Genomic DNA, 16,716 nt, shown 5'->3' with positions numbered 1-16,716 from the left:
CAAGTGCTATCTGAGAACCTTCTTAAGTTGAGAGACATGGAACACATTATGTATTTTACTGCTTTTGGGAAGTTCAATCTCATAAGCGACTTCTCCAATCCTTCGAATTACCTTGTAGGGTCCATAGAACCAGGGTTTCAATTTTTCAGCCCCATTCTTCTTGAGGGAAGATTACTTATATGGTTGTAGTCTTAAAAACACCAGATCTCCGGCCTTGAATGTCCGTTCCGTATGCTTCCTGTCTGCATATATCTTTTGTTGATTTTGGGCTTGTTGTAAATTCTCTTTCAAGGTCTTCATGATGTCCCTACTCTATTGAACAAAGTATTGTGCTTTTGGTACTTTGCTTTCTTGGGTTATTAATTCCCCAAAGCTTGTGGCCTCATAGCCGTACAAGGCTTGGAAAGGACTCATCCCTATTGACATGTGGTGTGTCATGTTGTAACAATGTTCTCCTAAGTGTAACCACTTAACCCAAGTAGTCTATTGCCCTGTAACATAATTCCTTAGGTAGCCCTCTATCCATTTGTTCACTATTTCAGTTTACCCATCGATTTGAGGATGGTAACTGGTACTAGGGGTCAAGACTGTTCCTACCATTCTGAAGAGTTCCTGCCAAAATTGGCTAATAAACTTGCTATCTCTGTCATTGACAATATTCAGAGGGAGTCTGTGGAGTCTGAAAATTTCCCTGAAGAATAGATCGGCTATTTGGTAGGCTTTGTATTCTGTGGAGATTGAAAGGAAATGGGCATACTTCGTGAGTCTGTCTACCACCACAAAAATGCTATCCTTTCCTTGTGTCCTTGGAAACTTAGTTATAAAATCCATAGAAATACTCTCCCACTTTTGATTAGGAATAGGTAATGGCTGAAGCAACCCAACGGGGTGGGTGAGTTCAGTTTTATTGCGCTGACACGTTAGGCACTCTTGTACATATTTTTGAATATCTCTTTCTTGGTCTTTCCATGCATACCTTTCCCTAATGTGTTTATAAGTTTTATAGTATCCTGGATGTCCTGCTAGGGGGTTATCATGGAATTCTTTGAGGATTTTTTTTTTGAATCTGGTTTGAGGGGTCAAGTATACCCTTCCTTTGTACAAGATGAGATTTCCCTTAACTTTAAAATCTTCATTGGTAAGATTTCCCTCCAAGATTTCTTTTGCTTGTGGATCTTGGTCATATTCATTAAGGATTTCTTCCTTCCAGTCCTTTGAGATGCTGGTAATGGTATTGAGATGGACCCTTCGGGACAATGCATCTTCTGCCTTGTTATTCACCCTTTTTACATATTCTATATCAAAGTCGTAGGCTTGTATTTTTATCACCCATTTTTGTTTCCTATCATTAAGATCCTTTTGGCTCAAGAAGAAGCGTAGACTGTTATGATTAGTTTTCACACCAAACTTCCCACAGACAAGGTATTAGCGAAATTTGGCCAAGGCATGCATTATGACTAGCATTTCTTTATCATAGATAGAGTAGTGTCTTTCTGCGTCGGTAAGTTTACGACTCTCAAAAGTTATGGGATGTTTATTTTGCATGAGTACTGCCCCAATTCCCTCCCCAGATGCATCACATTGTAGTTCAAAAGGTATAGAGAAGTCAGGGATGGCTAATATTGGACAAGTGCTCATGGTTATTTTAAGTTGTTCAAAGGCCTGTTAGGCCTGGTCATTCCATGAGGAAGCCCCTTTCTTAGTTAGATCGGTAAGGGGTGCTGCAATCTTGGAGAAACCTTTTACAAAACGTCTACAGTAGTTGCATAGCCCCACAAATCCCCTTAATTGTGTTAAGATTCTAGGGGTGGGCCATTCCTTGATGGCCTTGATATTTTTTTCATCCACACTTACTTCGGCCTCACTAATTTTGTGTCCTAGGGAGATGATTTATTTCATCCCAAATTCAGATTTGGAGACTTTGGCATATAATGATTCTGACTCAAGAATATTTAATACCTCCTCAATGTGTTGGAGATGTTCTTCCCATGTCTTGCTATAAATAAGTATATCATCAAAGAATATCAGAAGAAATTTCCTCAATTGTTGCCTGAACGTATGATTCATGCATGACTGGAAGGTGGCCGGGGTGTTAGTGAAACCAAATGGGAGGACCAAAAACTCAAAATTCCCATAGTGACATCTGAATGTTGTTTTGGGAATATCTTCTTCCCTCATTCTAATATGATGGTAACCTGACCTTAGATCAATTTTAGAGAAATATCTTACTCCGTGTAGCTCATCCATTAGTTCATCAATTCTCAAAATGGGGTATCTATTTTTTATAGTCTTTTTATTCAGGGCCCGGTAATCTATACACATTCTCATCATCCCATCTTTCTTCTTGACCAATACCACTGATGAAGCAAAGGGACTGCTGCTTGGTTGGATGTGTCCCATTTCTAATAACTCTTTTATGGTTTTTCAATCTCCTCTTTGAATTTGTGGGGGTGGTAGTAAGGAGTGGTAATGATAGGTTTTGATCCTTCTTCTAATTCAATGGAGTGCTCAAATCCCCTTTTTGTGGTAAACCCGGGGGAATGTCTTCGAAGACCTTTTTGTGTCTCCTAAGGATGGCTTGTATCTCACTATGAACGATTTGACCTTCGGTCAAAGATTTATCCAAGACCATACATTGGGCAACCCACTCTCCTTGATCATGCCTAAGGATTTTCTCCATTTTATTACATGATACTATCTTTGGAGAGCCATGGGGAATTCCTTTTAATGTTATTTCTCTTCCTTCATGTTGGAAGCATATTTCCCGATTTGGACTATCCATGGTGAACCGTCTGAATGAGTTTATCCATGGCATCCCCAAAATGATGTCATTCTCTAGTTTCACCACAAAGAAGTTTCTCTTAATTGTATTCCCCCCCAGTGTGACTTCCAATTGAGGTATAATTTTAGTGCACATGTCTATGACTTCGTTGCCCATGATCACTTCAAACCCTCCAAACTCTTGAGTTTTTTACCTTCTCTTTGCTGCTAGGTGTTTGCTAATGAAGTTATGTGAGGCTCTTGTGTCTACCAATGTGATTACTTTTTGTACTTTGATAGTCCCTTTGAGTTTGAAGCATCTATTCTCACATCCTTGAGTGATGACTGCCAAGGTACTTGGTTCACTGTTTTCAAACCTGACCCTTTTATAGGGTCTTTCCTCATCCCATATTTCTTCTGTGTTGTTTAACTGCCCTCTTTTACATTCATGGCCTTTTCCCCATGGGGCCTTGCATTTGAAACATAACCCTTTCTCCATGAGTTCCTCTCTCTCCTTACATTGGTGATTCAAACTCCAAGATTTCTTACAAAAGTGGCAGGGCATCTCCTGACGGTCCCTCATTCCTATGCGGTGTTTTGGTTGAGGTATTCTCGGGAGCACTAAATTCGACCATCTTAGTTTTCTTAATGGCCTCTACTAAATTCTGTGGTTCCAAGGGTTTTACAAATTTTTTAATAGTCTTTCAAGCCTTCTAAAAACATGTAAGTAAGCCTTCTCTGGGTTAGGTCGGGGACCATTACTGATAGGTTTTGGAATTGGTCTATACAGTTTTCAATGGTTCCTGATTGCTTAAGGTGTGTTAACTCTTGGAAGTACCATTCAGAGTCTTTCTAGTCAAACCGGCTGATGAGATTTTGGGTAAACTCGTTATAGGTGGAGATTATTTTGTGTCCTAGGGTAATGAGACCGTTATGCCACCAATTATGGGCTGCTCCGGTTAAATGGAGTATGGCAAATTTTATAGCATCTCGTTCGATCATGGGGCTGTATGAAAGGTATGTATCTAGTTTTTGGACCCAAGCTTGGGCAATATCCTTCCCTGACCCATCAAAGCATGGCAAGGACATTTTTTTGACTTTAGCTTTGAGGTCTTTACCCATAGATTTTCTCCTTCTACCTTCATTAGTGTTGGATTCACAGAAGTCCCTAAAGGAAACCACCCTTTGAACTTTTGGCTCTAATCTAGCATAAATTTGGGCGATTTCTTCCACCCCAAGTGTGGTTGGTTCCTCTTCATCCCCCATATGTTCCTCTCTAGGAAGAAATTCGGGGATTGTTTGTCTAGAAATTTGAGGAGATCGTTTGTTATCGACATGATTAGAGTGTGTCTCTCTTCTAGGGTTTGGAATATCTCTATTGTTGTTGTTTGTACTTTGGAGGATTAATTGGCTCATCCTTTTGAATTTCTCACTGGTTTGCTCCATGAAAGTCCGAAGTTGTTTGGCTAATTGATCGGCCATTGCTTTCGTGCCTTTCTTCCTCTGATATGTGATCATAAACTAAGTATCCTTCCCATAGGTTGGTAGGATTATGCTTTGATACCACTCTAATGTCCCTAATAGTTAGAGATCACTATCTTGCAAAACAGATTGTTAGAATACAACAAATAAATAAATATATATATATATATATATATATATATAAAACTAATCTAATTTGCAATTAAACATAAATTACTTAATTAACACTAATCTCAATTCTTATTTAATAAAAAGGATACGAGTGCAGTGCTAGGACATGTCCTTAGGCCGCTGTGAAGCTCGCCTTCTTGGAACCCATCTTGGTTCCAAGCCATACCAGGAAATCAAAGGTTAGTTCGATTCATGTCTTGGATGTAACTTCTTACACACAAGCCATCCAGGAAATCGAAGGTTAATTTGGTTCCTATCTTGGGTGTAATTTCTTACACCCAAGCCATCCAGGAAATCGAAGGTTAATTCAATTCTTGTCTTGGGTGTAATTTCTTACACCCAAGCCATCCAAGGAAGACCATATGGTCAATTCCTTGCCTTGGATGATGCATCTCATCATCCAAGTCTACCAGAGAGGACTGGCCATACCTGTCTCTTCTTGGATGAACTTTGTCAACCAAGCCATAACATATATGCATATAGATGTTCAATATATACTGCCTAACAGGGTTTATCATAATCCCTCCATTAGGTTGAGGGAGTTTCCTCCCTATAGCCTCCATCATATAATCACATTTATATATATTTTACAATTCATTACTATTTTCCATTCCATAATTTACTTCTACATTTACATATTCTTTAATCTTTTTAATGATCCTAAATATACATACATACTCTACATGGGTACCTATATTTAGTGCTACATTCATATAAGTAAACATCAGTGATATGTGTTCATAAATATGCATTAGTATATATGTGTGTGTGTGGTACACATGTCCACACACACATATACCTTATGAATCTCAATACCTCTTACTTGTATGCATATCGCAGTCTGCTGTGGAAGTTCGCACATTGTAATTATCCTCTGTAGATGGGAGACCGTAGTTCTGTTGAGTCCTCCTCCTTCCTATCTTTCGTGCCCCCTAGTCTTGCAGTTTGCTCGAATTTTATACCCGTGGAGGGGAGTGGTCGTGTCCCTCCACGGGGTCCCTTTCATGGAAGGGGTGTGACGGGTCGTAGCCCAGGCTGCGGCTTCCCGTCCCACCACTTCCCACGGGGGGTGGGGGGGTCCATGTGACGCCCATCACGTGATATCGAAATTGATTCGTTTAGTTTATTTTCTCATTTAATATATTTAAATATATTAACTATATTAAATTAATTAAATATATTTAAGCAACCATTTTCTAATAATTTATTCTTGTATTAACTCAATTTAATATATTAGTATTACTTCCTCTTTCTAATAATTTATTCTTGTATTAACTTAATTTTAATATATTAGTATTATTTAATTTATTTCTTCTCCTAGTTTATTAACAATATTTGATATATTACATCATTTAATAATTGACTTTATCATTATTTGTATTCATAAGGGTTACATCATGTGGCGAGGTAGGGTTATCACACCATACCCAAGGTAAGCTCCTCAGCTAGTGCCTACGTTCAGGCCACTTCCAACGGATGTCGGATACAAGAGTGGCACAATCTGTGTTCTTCCCTATTTGATCACGCAGGTTTAGGTCATCTCAGTCCTTAATTAGGGTTTTCCCTAAGAGGTTATGCCTATAAAGAGGATAATTGATCATTTCATTTGATCAACCATCCAAATCAATCTTATTTTTCTCTTTTTCTACCAGAATAAATATGAGCTAGGGAAAAAATAATTATAAGCAGGAAAATTCATTATAATAAAGATAAAACTTGATCATCAACCAACACCAATGCAACCTCCTATGTATATTTCAAACAATTTCATCACTACATAAAGCAAATTCGACACATTTTCACAAACATAAAGATTTTTTCTTCAAGAAAACATTGCTTGAATGAATTGGTTGATTACCCTACCTTTTTTCTTCAACTGGATCTTGGCGGCACCGCAATTTAGAACTGTTTCCCTCCTTGTAATGCCCATTTTTTTTGTGAATATCGCAGAGGTCGACGGGACGAAGAGGCGAGATTAATGTTTATCAAATGACTTGTTTTTTTTTTTTTTAAAGTAATGCCCGCGGTTGTCGAAATTTTGACGAACGCAGGCACTTTTTCAAAAAAACACAAATCTCATTGCCAATTCCTTCTCCGTCAAAACAAAATGTTGAATTATCATCGGAATTCCGATGAATGCGGGCATTTTAACAAAAAATCAAATTTGGTCATAATATGCCTTTGTCGGAATTTTAGGCCAAATGTATTAGTGGTCATCCTTAAGAAAAGAAACATTAAGCTTGAAGCCATTATCACTTTTAGGCCGGATCACAGAAGAGGGGTCAAGATCCAGATTTATAGTGACAAAGATAGGGGAATGATCCGAAATACTAGTAGGAGAAACACAAATAGGGGTCTGACACCCCTGTGAGGAAAAGGAGAAAAAGAGAAGCATCTACATACCTTCTATCCAATTTACAGTACATTATTTGCCTACCACTTTGATTATTACACCATGTGAACCAAATACTAGAGAAGGAGCCCTTTTTCATCTCCAAAGGATCTGCCAAATTAAATCTCCTCTTGAACTTGACCCTGAAGAAGTGTTCATTACCCTTCCAACAATGCTTATTGCCACCACTTTTATCTTCACCATGCTCAATCATGTTAAATTCACCCACAAAACTCCAATGAGCATTCGGGAGGCCGGTTGTCAACCAATCCCCAAAACTGGCTCTATGTCTATAGCCATTAGCAACATATATATTACAAATACCAAAAAAATAGTTCTTCTCTTTGAAAGTGACCCACAAAGCCCTTTGGCAAGGGGAGACACCATTAACAATAATCCTATCTGCCCACTTAGGACCATCCAAAATGGCAGTACCACCTTTACCCCTATCATGATTAGAATGGAACCTAATGGCTTGACCCCACAAAAATTTCAACATATTATAGTTATGGAATCCTACCACTTTGATTTCTTGGAGGCAAATAATATCTTTCTCCTTGATACTGTTACACCATTTCTTAACCATATTTTCTATCAGGCATCTCCAAGCCCCTAACATTCCAACTATGAATGTGCATCATCATAAATCTATTTAGTGGAGGGTTTTTGGTTCTTGTACAACCTATTAAAACATTCTGGCACTTCATTACCTTTTTTACTATTATCATTAGAGAGAGACTATCTGTCTGATGTTTTCCTTTTCTTCCAAACCTTTTTACTAACAACCTCTATAAACTGCTCAGAGTTACTGATAGCCATACCATCTACTCCAAAAGGCACAATCTGCTTATCAGAAGATGCATCCACCATGGAATCCATGATACCAGGTAAGAAGTTACTCATATTCAACTCAGAGGGGATTTAGTAAGAATTCCTTATTAAATCAACTTTCTCTTTAATACTTATGGTGTTGAGAGGGGCATCCATGTCAGAGGCTTGAACAACCTCATACTCATCCTCAAATAGAGGATTAGAGAGGCTAACAAATTTATTACCATTACTATCATCAGTTGGGCAATCAAGACCCGATTTGACCTTCTCAATGCCAATGTCAAAGGTGTCATCAACTAGTAGATTATTACCTTCCTTAGAATTATTAACATAGTTTTGCACTTTACTAGGATCACTTCTCATATTGCCTTTCGAAGCAATGTTAAAGTTAGCACTGTGATATTTTTTAAGAGAAGGGCAATCTTTCCTCATATGCCCATTAATCTTGCAGCAAAAACAAGCCCCCAAATTGCCCAACATGGACAGTTCCCATGCAAATCTCTCATCTTCAAAGTCTAAAGAAATAATGTCAAGAAAGACAACCTTAGGATCAAGTGCTACAAGAGCCTTGGCATTCAGGTGAGGGAGAGTGGTTCTCGATTCCTCAACTTGTAGAACCGAACCCAAAGGTTTCAAAATCTGAAGAATGAATGGCCAAAATTTGGGCTGAAGGTTCTTAATTTTTACCCAATTAGGGGAGGAATGGGCAATAACCTGCTCAACATTTCCTTTAGGGGACACATAAATGCCCTAAACAAAGAGTGTCCCGCATTCCAAATTTTTTTCTTCAAAACCCTATCTTGCATATTATGGGATTTCAAAAGAACCGCAAATAACACCTTCTAAATCATTCTACAAAACTTAACATGAATACCTAACTTCTTACCCCAAACATTAGCAATCCAATCATCAAAAAATTTCCGTGAGGGCAAAGACTCTCTATCCATACAGACAAAGAAAATTGCAATATTTCTTAAACGCAACTACTCAAATCTAATGGCTTTAATCATATCTTCATTAGGAGACAAGGAGAGGGTCTTCAACCTGAGAGGAAGAGACTTACCATTTCCTCCCCCTCCGTGGTCATCGGCTACGCTGCCACCACCATTTCTGAATCTATCTCCATCGGCTGAGGGCCCTCCCGGACCGATCTTTGCATCCATGTGCTCCTTCTTGCAAAATCTTCCATCAAAATTAGCAGAAGGAGGAAAAACTGTGGCCGATTGATCCGAGACCACTATTTTGTAGGAGGGTTTTTCATGTTTGCCCTTCTCTGGCTTAATATTCTCATTCTCCAAACTCCCACCATTATCAATGATATGCACCTTATCATTTTTGCAACTGGGTTCGCAATCATTAACACTACCCATTCACCTTCACACGAGCGACTTCAAAGATGGATCACGACCACCTAAGACCAAGAGCATTTGACAAAATTCATGAAAAAGCACAGAGGCAAGAAGGAAGGGAAAGAAACACAAGCAAAACAACCACAAAAAAAACAATCAAACACCAAGGAAAAGACAGGGGCGAGAAATAAATCCACACAAAAAGAGGATGTAGGACACCAAGGATAACACACGAGCGCCAGCAAGCAAGGTCCATATACCAAGGAAGGTGAGTAGACAACCTTCCTGGAATCATACCAGTTGCAGAGCGCTTGTACCAGTTCCAAATTGTTTATATTTAAACCTTGAGATTTAGAAACAGTCAAGGAGTGAATATTCTCATGGATAGTAATAATAGAGTATAGTATCTATCTCCTAGGAACAAACCCATTTTGTTGAGGAGAAATCAAAAGAGGCAGAATCCACAGAAGTCTGATTGTCAACACCTTAGATATGATTTTATAGAAAGAGTTAAACAAGCTGATAGGGTGAAAAGCATCCAAAGAATTGGCTCCCTGCTTTTTTGGAATAAGAACAATAAAAGTAGCATTAATTTCCTTAAGCAGAGATCGAGCCCCAAAAAATTCCTTAACATCACTCATCAACCTCCACAATATCCCAAAAGCTTTGGAAGAAGAACATAGAGAAGCCATCTGGTCCAGGAGCCTTGTTACCATCAAAGGAGAAAACAACCTTCTTTATCTCTTCATTAGAAGGAATAGCAGGAAACATTTTATTCTGATCAATTAAAATATTCGAGATGAAATCAACAAGACCATTCTCAACCTCCAGATCTAGCAAAGGATAAGCCTTTAACAGGTTAGCAAAAAACTCCATAGTTGAATTACTAATATCTTCCTCACGCTCAACTATAATCCCATCTTTAAAAATATGATCAATTCTATTAGCAACTCTATGCTTTGAAGTAGTGATATGAAAGAATGTAGTATTTCTATCTCCAACATGTAACCAAAGAGATCTGGAACGCTACTTCCAAAACAACTCCTCTCTTGAAATAACATTTTTATACCTTGTGATGCAGCCATAACCCATAAAAACCTTCAAAAGAGTTAACTGGCTTATGCAACAAAAGAGACACAATGAAAAAAATAAGAAAACATAACACGTTCACATAAACAGATCATATTAAAGCCTTAGAACTTTCGACAATCATCATATTATCATCAAAGAACATCCGATAATTAACCGGTTACATGCAGGCTTCAAACCAGATACAATCCAACTAGGACTCTAAGAATCAACCGAATCACAATATGGGAATCTCTATCCTTATTCTTAGTTCTAATTCCTCTGCCCTTACAATGATTACATAATATCATATTTATACCCACTGGAACATATCCGGGTCGACCTCATAAGATTACATTCACCAATGCAGGAAAATGAAACGTGTAATTAGGTCGACCCTAAGATTTAAGAAATCTTTCCAGAAAATAACAACCAAGTGATGCGGTTCAATAGGAAGGTCAGATACATGCCAAAGAACATCGAACAAGACCAAGAGGGATCCACACACCAAGAATCACATTGGTAATGAAGGAAGACCAATCAGCAAGTGCAAGAATTGTCCTATAACCCAGAAACAGCCAACCGGAAGCAATAACTGACTGGAAAAGAACCCAAATGAACTGAAAAATCTTGAATCAAGCACATGAAACCATCAGGAAACCAAAAATAAAATCTGGCACGAAGAACAAGCAACTACCGATACATATCGGTAAGAACACCGGAAACTGCACAAAGAACTAAACAAGAACAAAACTGAAAGGAAATATTTTGGTTGATCCAAGATTTCTCATTGACCGAGGATGCTCCTGCATAAAACAAACCAAGTAGAAAAAGATGTTCCATGAGAGGCAACTCACAAACATCTAAAAGGATTCAGAATGAAGATCCCATGCTCATTTATAATCCAAACATCCTCTTTATGTAAGGAAGTTAAGTAACGGAAACAACTTCCTACACTAACCTTGAGAGGAGGGTAATGCAAAACTTTTTCAGATCGTTACAACAGTTACAGAAAATAGAAATAGATATAATAGCATTCATACCACAACACAGTGATTTACATGGGGAAAACCCTTTCGGGAGAAAAACCACACTCCAAAAGCAGCTCAATATTTTATTCAGCAATCAAAAACAAATTACAACATACTTGCAGAGCAAGCTCTTCGCAGGAGTACCACTAATCAGAGATTCAGAGGCAACTCAATAGCCATAAGACTCTTACACACAACCTCTATCTCACACACCTCATAAATAAGAGATACAATACAAGAAACCGTCAAACAGTATTACAAAACCATGGGCTAAAACCATCCAATAAGGTGTAGCCGACCTTATCTCCCTTCTAGATGCCCTATGACATGTTAAAGCACACATCAACACGTGTCGCTCCCTTTTACAACTCATTTATGTATCCGATACAAATTATTTTTCCTATTTCAGGAGTACAAACTTCCGGAGGCCATAACTTGAGAACCGGGTGTCCGATTGACGAACCGTTTGAAGCGTCGGAAAGCTCGCAAAGTGCTCTATCACCTCGTAACCCGCTGCGTTGGTTACGGCCACTTTTCAGGGCATTTCAGAGCCTCTAAAGCCTCCAAAATTAAGTTTAAATATTTTATCGCACCCCTCCAAGACGAAAACTTTAATATCTTCAAAACTAGCTGTGACCTTGCAACGCAACTTTACCGGAATGCTTATCTAGCCAACCAAAAGCTTTAGGGAGAGTTTCGCACCATTTCGTGCTCAAATGAAAACTTACTATAAATAGTAACCTTGCATAAATGCAAGGTTGAGACACCATTTTTCCCAACAAATCTCCCACTTGTCGAACACCTTGCAAGAGCGGAAGGGAATGTCAACACAATGAATCAATTGCTAGGGGCCATAAAGCCCATAGACTCTGAACACCATCTGAACTTCTCTGTGCTCATAGCCTTAGTTAAAGCATCTGCAACATTCATCAAAGTTTCCACCTTAACCAGCTTCACCCTACCATCTTCGACCATATCTCTAACAAAATGATACTGAACATCAATATGTTTGGTCCAGGCATGAAATGTTGGGTTCTTAGCTAGGCTAATTGCACTCTGACTGTCACAGTAAACTGTCACTGTACCTTGTTTTATTCCAATAGCCGAACACAGTCTCTTAAGCCAAATGGCCTCTTTACAAGCATGAGTAGCTGCCATATACTCCGCTTCAGTAGTGGATAAAGCAACCACAGCCTGTCGCTTACTCATCCAACTAATTGCACCACCAAACAAAGTAAACACATAAGCACTGGTGGATCTTCTACTATCAATATCACCTACCCAATCTGAATCCACATAACCATGGATATCAAGGGAAGTCATGTCTCCAACTGAATTACCATGATAACACAAAGAATACTCTGAAGTACCCTTCAAATATCTGAAGACTTTTTTGACTGCATCCCAATGAACTCTACCAGGATTAGACATATATCTAGAAAGTACTCCCACTGCTTGGGCAATGTCTGGTCTAGTACAGACCATAGCATACATCAAGCTTCCAACCGCACTCTGGTAAGGCACTCTGCTCATGTCTTCCATCTCCAATGGGGATGTAGGACAATCTGAAACAGATAGTTTCGTTCCAACTATAAAAGGAACACTCAATGGTCTACAATTCTGCATGTTGAACCTCTGTAACACTGAATTCACATACTTACTCTGACCTAGCCATAGCTTTCTGTTTACCCTATCTCTTCTAATTTGCATCCCAAGAATGTGCTTTGCTGCACCAAGATCTTTCATTTCAAATTTAGCAGCGAGCTGAGACTTCAGTTCTGAAATCATACCTTTCCCTTTACCAATGAATAACATATCATCAACATACAATGCAATGAATAAGAAATGATCACCATCAGATTTATAATAAACACAGTGATCTGATTTAGAACGTTCAAATCCCAAACTCAACACATATGTATCAAATTTCTGGTACCACATCCTAGGACTTTGTTTGAGGCCATACAAAGATTTCTTCAATTTACAGACCAAATTACTTTTGCCTTTCACCACATAGTGCTCTGGCTGTGTCATATAAATATCTTCCTCCAAATCACCATGAAGGAAAGCAGTTTTCACATCCTTTTGCTCAACCTCTAAATCATAAGCAGTAGCAATAGAAAGAAAAAATCTAATGGACGTCATTTTTGCAACAGGAGAAAATATCTCACCGTAATCAACACCCTCAACCTGAGAGTAGCCTTTTGCAACCAACCTTGCTTTATACTTCTCAATGCTTCCATCTGAACCAATATTTTTCATGAACACCCATTTACAACCAACAGGTTTTCGTCCTTCAGGCAATGGTACAAGATCCCATGTATCATTCTTTTTCAAAGCTGCCATTTCTTCCTCCATAGCAATCTTCCAGGATTCTGCATCATTCATACCTAATGCCTCTTCTACAAATTTCGGTTCATCCACACTAGTATTCAGAGCAAAAATACATCTCCAATCATTAGGTGAATACCTTTCAGGTGGTTGTCTATGTCTTGTAGACCTTCGAACAAGCTGAGTTGGAGGTTCTTCCTCCTCTTCTGAAGATTCAGAGCTAGACGAGCTCTCCTCAACTTCTTGCCTATCTAGGGGTCTCGATTCAACTCTTTCAGGTGTAGAAGGAAGTTGAATCACATCTTCTTTTTTAGTCTGTTCTGGCTGCAATGTAACAGAAGGAGACTTAATTTCTCTAAAAATAACACTTCTACTATGAATTACCTTTTGTGCAACAGGGTCCCAAAGCTTGTATCCTTTCACACCATAACTATAGCCGATGAAGATACATTTCATAGCCTTGTTCTCCAACTTTGTTCGCTTCTCCTTTGGCACATGTGCATATGCCTCGCAACCAAAAACTCTAAGATGTCTCAATGAAGGCTTGTGACCTGACCATGCTTCCATAGGCGTTTTATCAACAAGAGCTGATGTAGGAGACCTGTTAATCAGGTAGCAAGCAGTGGCAACAGCTTCAGCCCAAAACTTTTGTTCGAGACCAGCACCACTCAACATACTCCTAGTCTTCTCCATTAGTGTCCTGTTCATTCTTTCTACAACTCCATTCTGCTGTGGAGAATACGGAGTTGTCTTCTGCCTGTTAATTCCACAGTCTTTACAGAATTTATCAAAATCATTAGAGCAAAACTCACCGCCATTATCAGTTCTCAAACATTTTATTTTCTTTCCAGTCTGCAACTCAACCATTGCTTTAAATTCTTTAAAACGACTAAAAACTTCAGATTTACTCTTTAGAAAATAAACCCATGTCCTTCTACTAAAATCATCAATAAATGAAACATAATATGTGGATTTTCCAATCGAAGAGACATCTACTGGACCAAACACATCAGAATGGATAAGATCCAAAACACCACAAGTTTTATGAGAACTCGAGTAAAACTGAACGCGGTTTTGTTTTCCATAAATGCAATGCTCACAGAAATCAAAGTCAAGGTTACAGTCATTCAAACCTTCAACAAGGTTTTTATTTTTCAAGGTCCTTAGACCCTTTTCTCCAATGTGGCCAAGTCTCTGGTGCCATAACATAGTCTTCTCTGCAGGTAACTTTGCTTCAGATGAAAGAGCACCCTTAGGTACCCAAAAACCATTTCCATCTGCTGAAGGTGAAATCTTCAAATCTTCCAGTGAAGTATCCGCAGATTTGCTTTTTACAGAAGTGCTATTACATTCAACAGTGTATGCTTCAAGCTTATACAAAGTGCCAAACCTGACACCTCTAGCAACTACCATAGCACCCTTAATCATCTTACATCCTGCTTCAGAAAAGACTACCTGCACACCCGCATCTATCAGTTTGCTCACAGATAACAGGTTTCGTTTTAATCCAAGGATATGCAACACACCATTAATCCTTTTTATTCTACCATCAGAAAACCTGATTCTAACTTTACCTCGACCAACAATGTCTAGATGTGAATCATCACCCAAGTACACCTTACCTCCATTAAATCCTTCATATTCAGAAAACCAATCTCTATTGGAAGTCATATGAAAAGATGCACCTGAGTCAATTAGCCAGGCATCATTACCTGCATGAGTCGCCAAAGCCGCAATAAATGCATCGCCATCTTCCTTGTCGGACTCATAATTAGAATCGAACTTTTTCTTTTTCTTCTTCTTCTTTTCTTCTTTGCAGTCCTTACGGATGTGACCCGGTTTACCGCAGTTCCAGCAAATGACTTTGGACTTTCCAAGAGATTTTGATCTCCTTTTGGATTTGGACTTGTCGCGCTTCTCATTCTTCTTGCCTTTCTCCTTAGGTCTTCCACGAACGGTTAGGGATTCCTTTGAACTGATGGATACCTTCCTTCGCATCTCTTCACCGAGTAGGGCACCCACCATGTCTTCAGATTTCAAAACAACAGAAGTACTACCGATAGCCATAACAAGAGAATCCCACGAATCAGGCAAAGAACAAAGCAAGATCTGACATTTCTCCTCCTCGTCCATCTTAACACCGACGGATACTAATTGAGCCACCAACATATTGAATGCTTCCAGGTGGTCTGCAATTCGTCCACCCTCTTCCATATTCAAGGAATACAATTTCTTTCTTAAGAAAATTTGATTTAATAAAGATTTCACTTGATACATCTCACTAAGCTTAGTCCATAGCTTCTTTGTAGAGTTCTCTTCATGGACATTGATTAGAACAGAGTCTGCCAGGCACAGTCTGATTAGACCCTTGGCTTTTCGGTCCATAACATCATACTGAGCTGCCGCAGTAGGATCTGAGGGCCTTTGGACATTCGCATCAACAGCATCCCAAAGATCTCGATCTATTAGTAGATCTTCCATCTTCAGCTTCCACATCTCAAAATTACTTCCATTAAATTTCTCCACCTCTATTCTCCCTGACGAACTTGCCATCTGAATATTCCTACAACAAGATCAAAAAGTGTCTTCTGCACAAGCTCCCACTTAAATCTAGATTAGTTCAAAAAACCCAACTGCCCACAATTGAAACCAAAGGTGATCAGGCTCTGATACCACTTGTAAGGAAGTTAAGTAACGGAAACAACTTCCTACACTAACCTTGAGAGGAGGGTAATGCAAAACTTTTTCAGATCGTTACAACAGTTACAGAAAATAGAAATAGATATAATAGCATTCATACCACAACACAGTGATTTACATGGGGAAAACCCTTTCGGGAGAAAAACCCCACACTCCAAAAGCAGCTCAATATTTTATTCAGCAATCAAAAACAAATTACAACATACTTGCAGAGCAAGCTCTTCGCAGGAGTACCACTAATCAGAGATTCAGAGGCAACTCAATAGCCATAAGACTCTTACACACAACCTCTATCTCACACACCTCATAAATAAGAGATACAATACAAGAAATCGTCAAACGGTATTACAAAACCATGGGCTAAAACCACCCAATAAGGTGTAGCCGACCTTATCTCCCTTCTAGATGCCCTATGACATGTTAAAGCACACATCAACACATGTCGCTCCCTTTTATAGCTCATTTATGTATCCGATACAAATTATTTTTCCTATTTTAGGAGTACAAACTTCCGGAGGCCATAACTTGAGAACCGGGTGTCCGATTGACGAACCGTTTGAAGCGTCGGAAAGCTCGCGAAGTGCTCTATCACCTCGTAACC

This window comes from Cryptomeria japonica, chromosome 2, assembly GCF_030272615.1.
Source record: "Cryptomeria japonica chromosome 2, Sugi_1.0, whole genome shotgun sequence".
NCBI lineage: Eukaryota > Viridiplantae > Streptophyta > Pinopsida > Cupressales > Cupressaceae > Cryptomeria > Cryptomeria japonica.
This window is presented reverse-complemented; position numbering follows the sequence as displayed.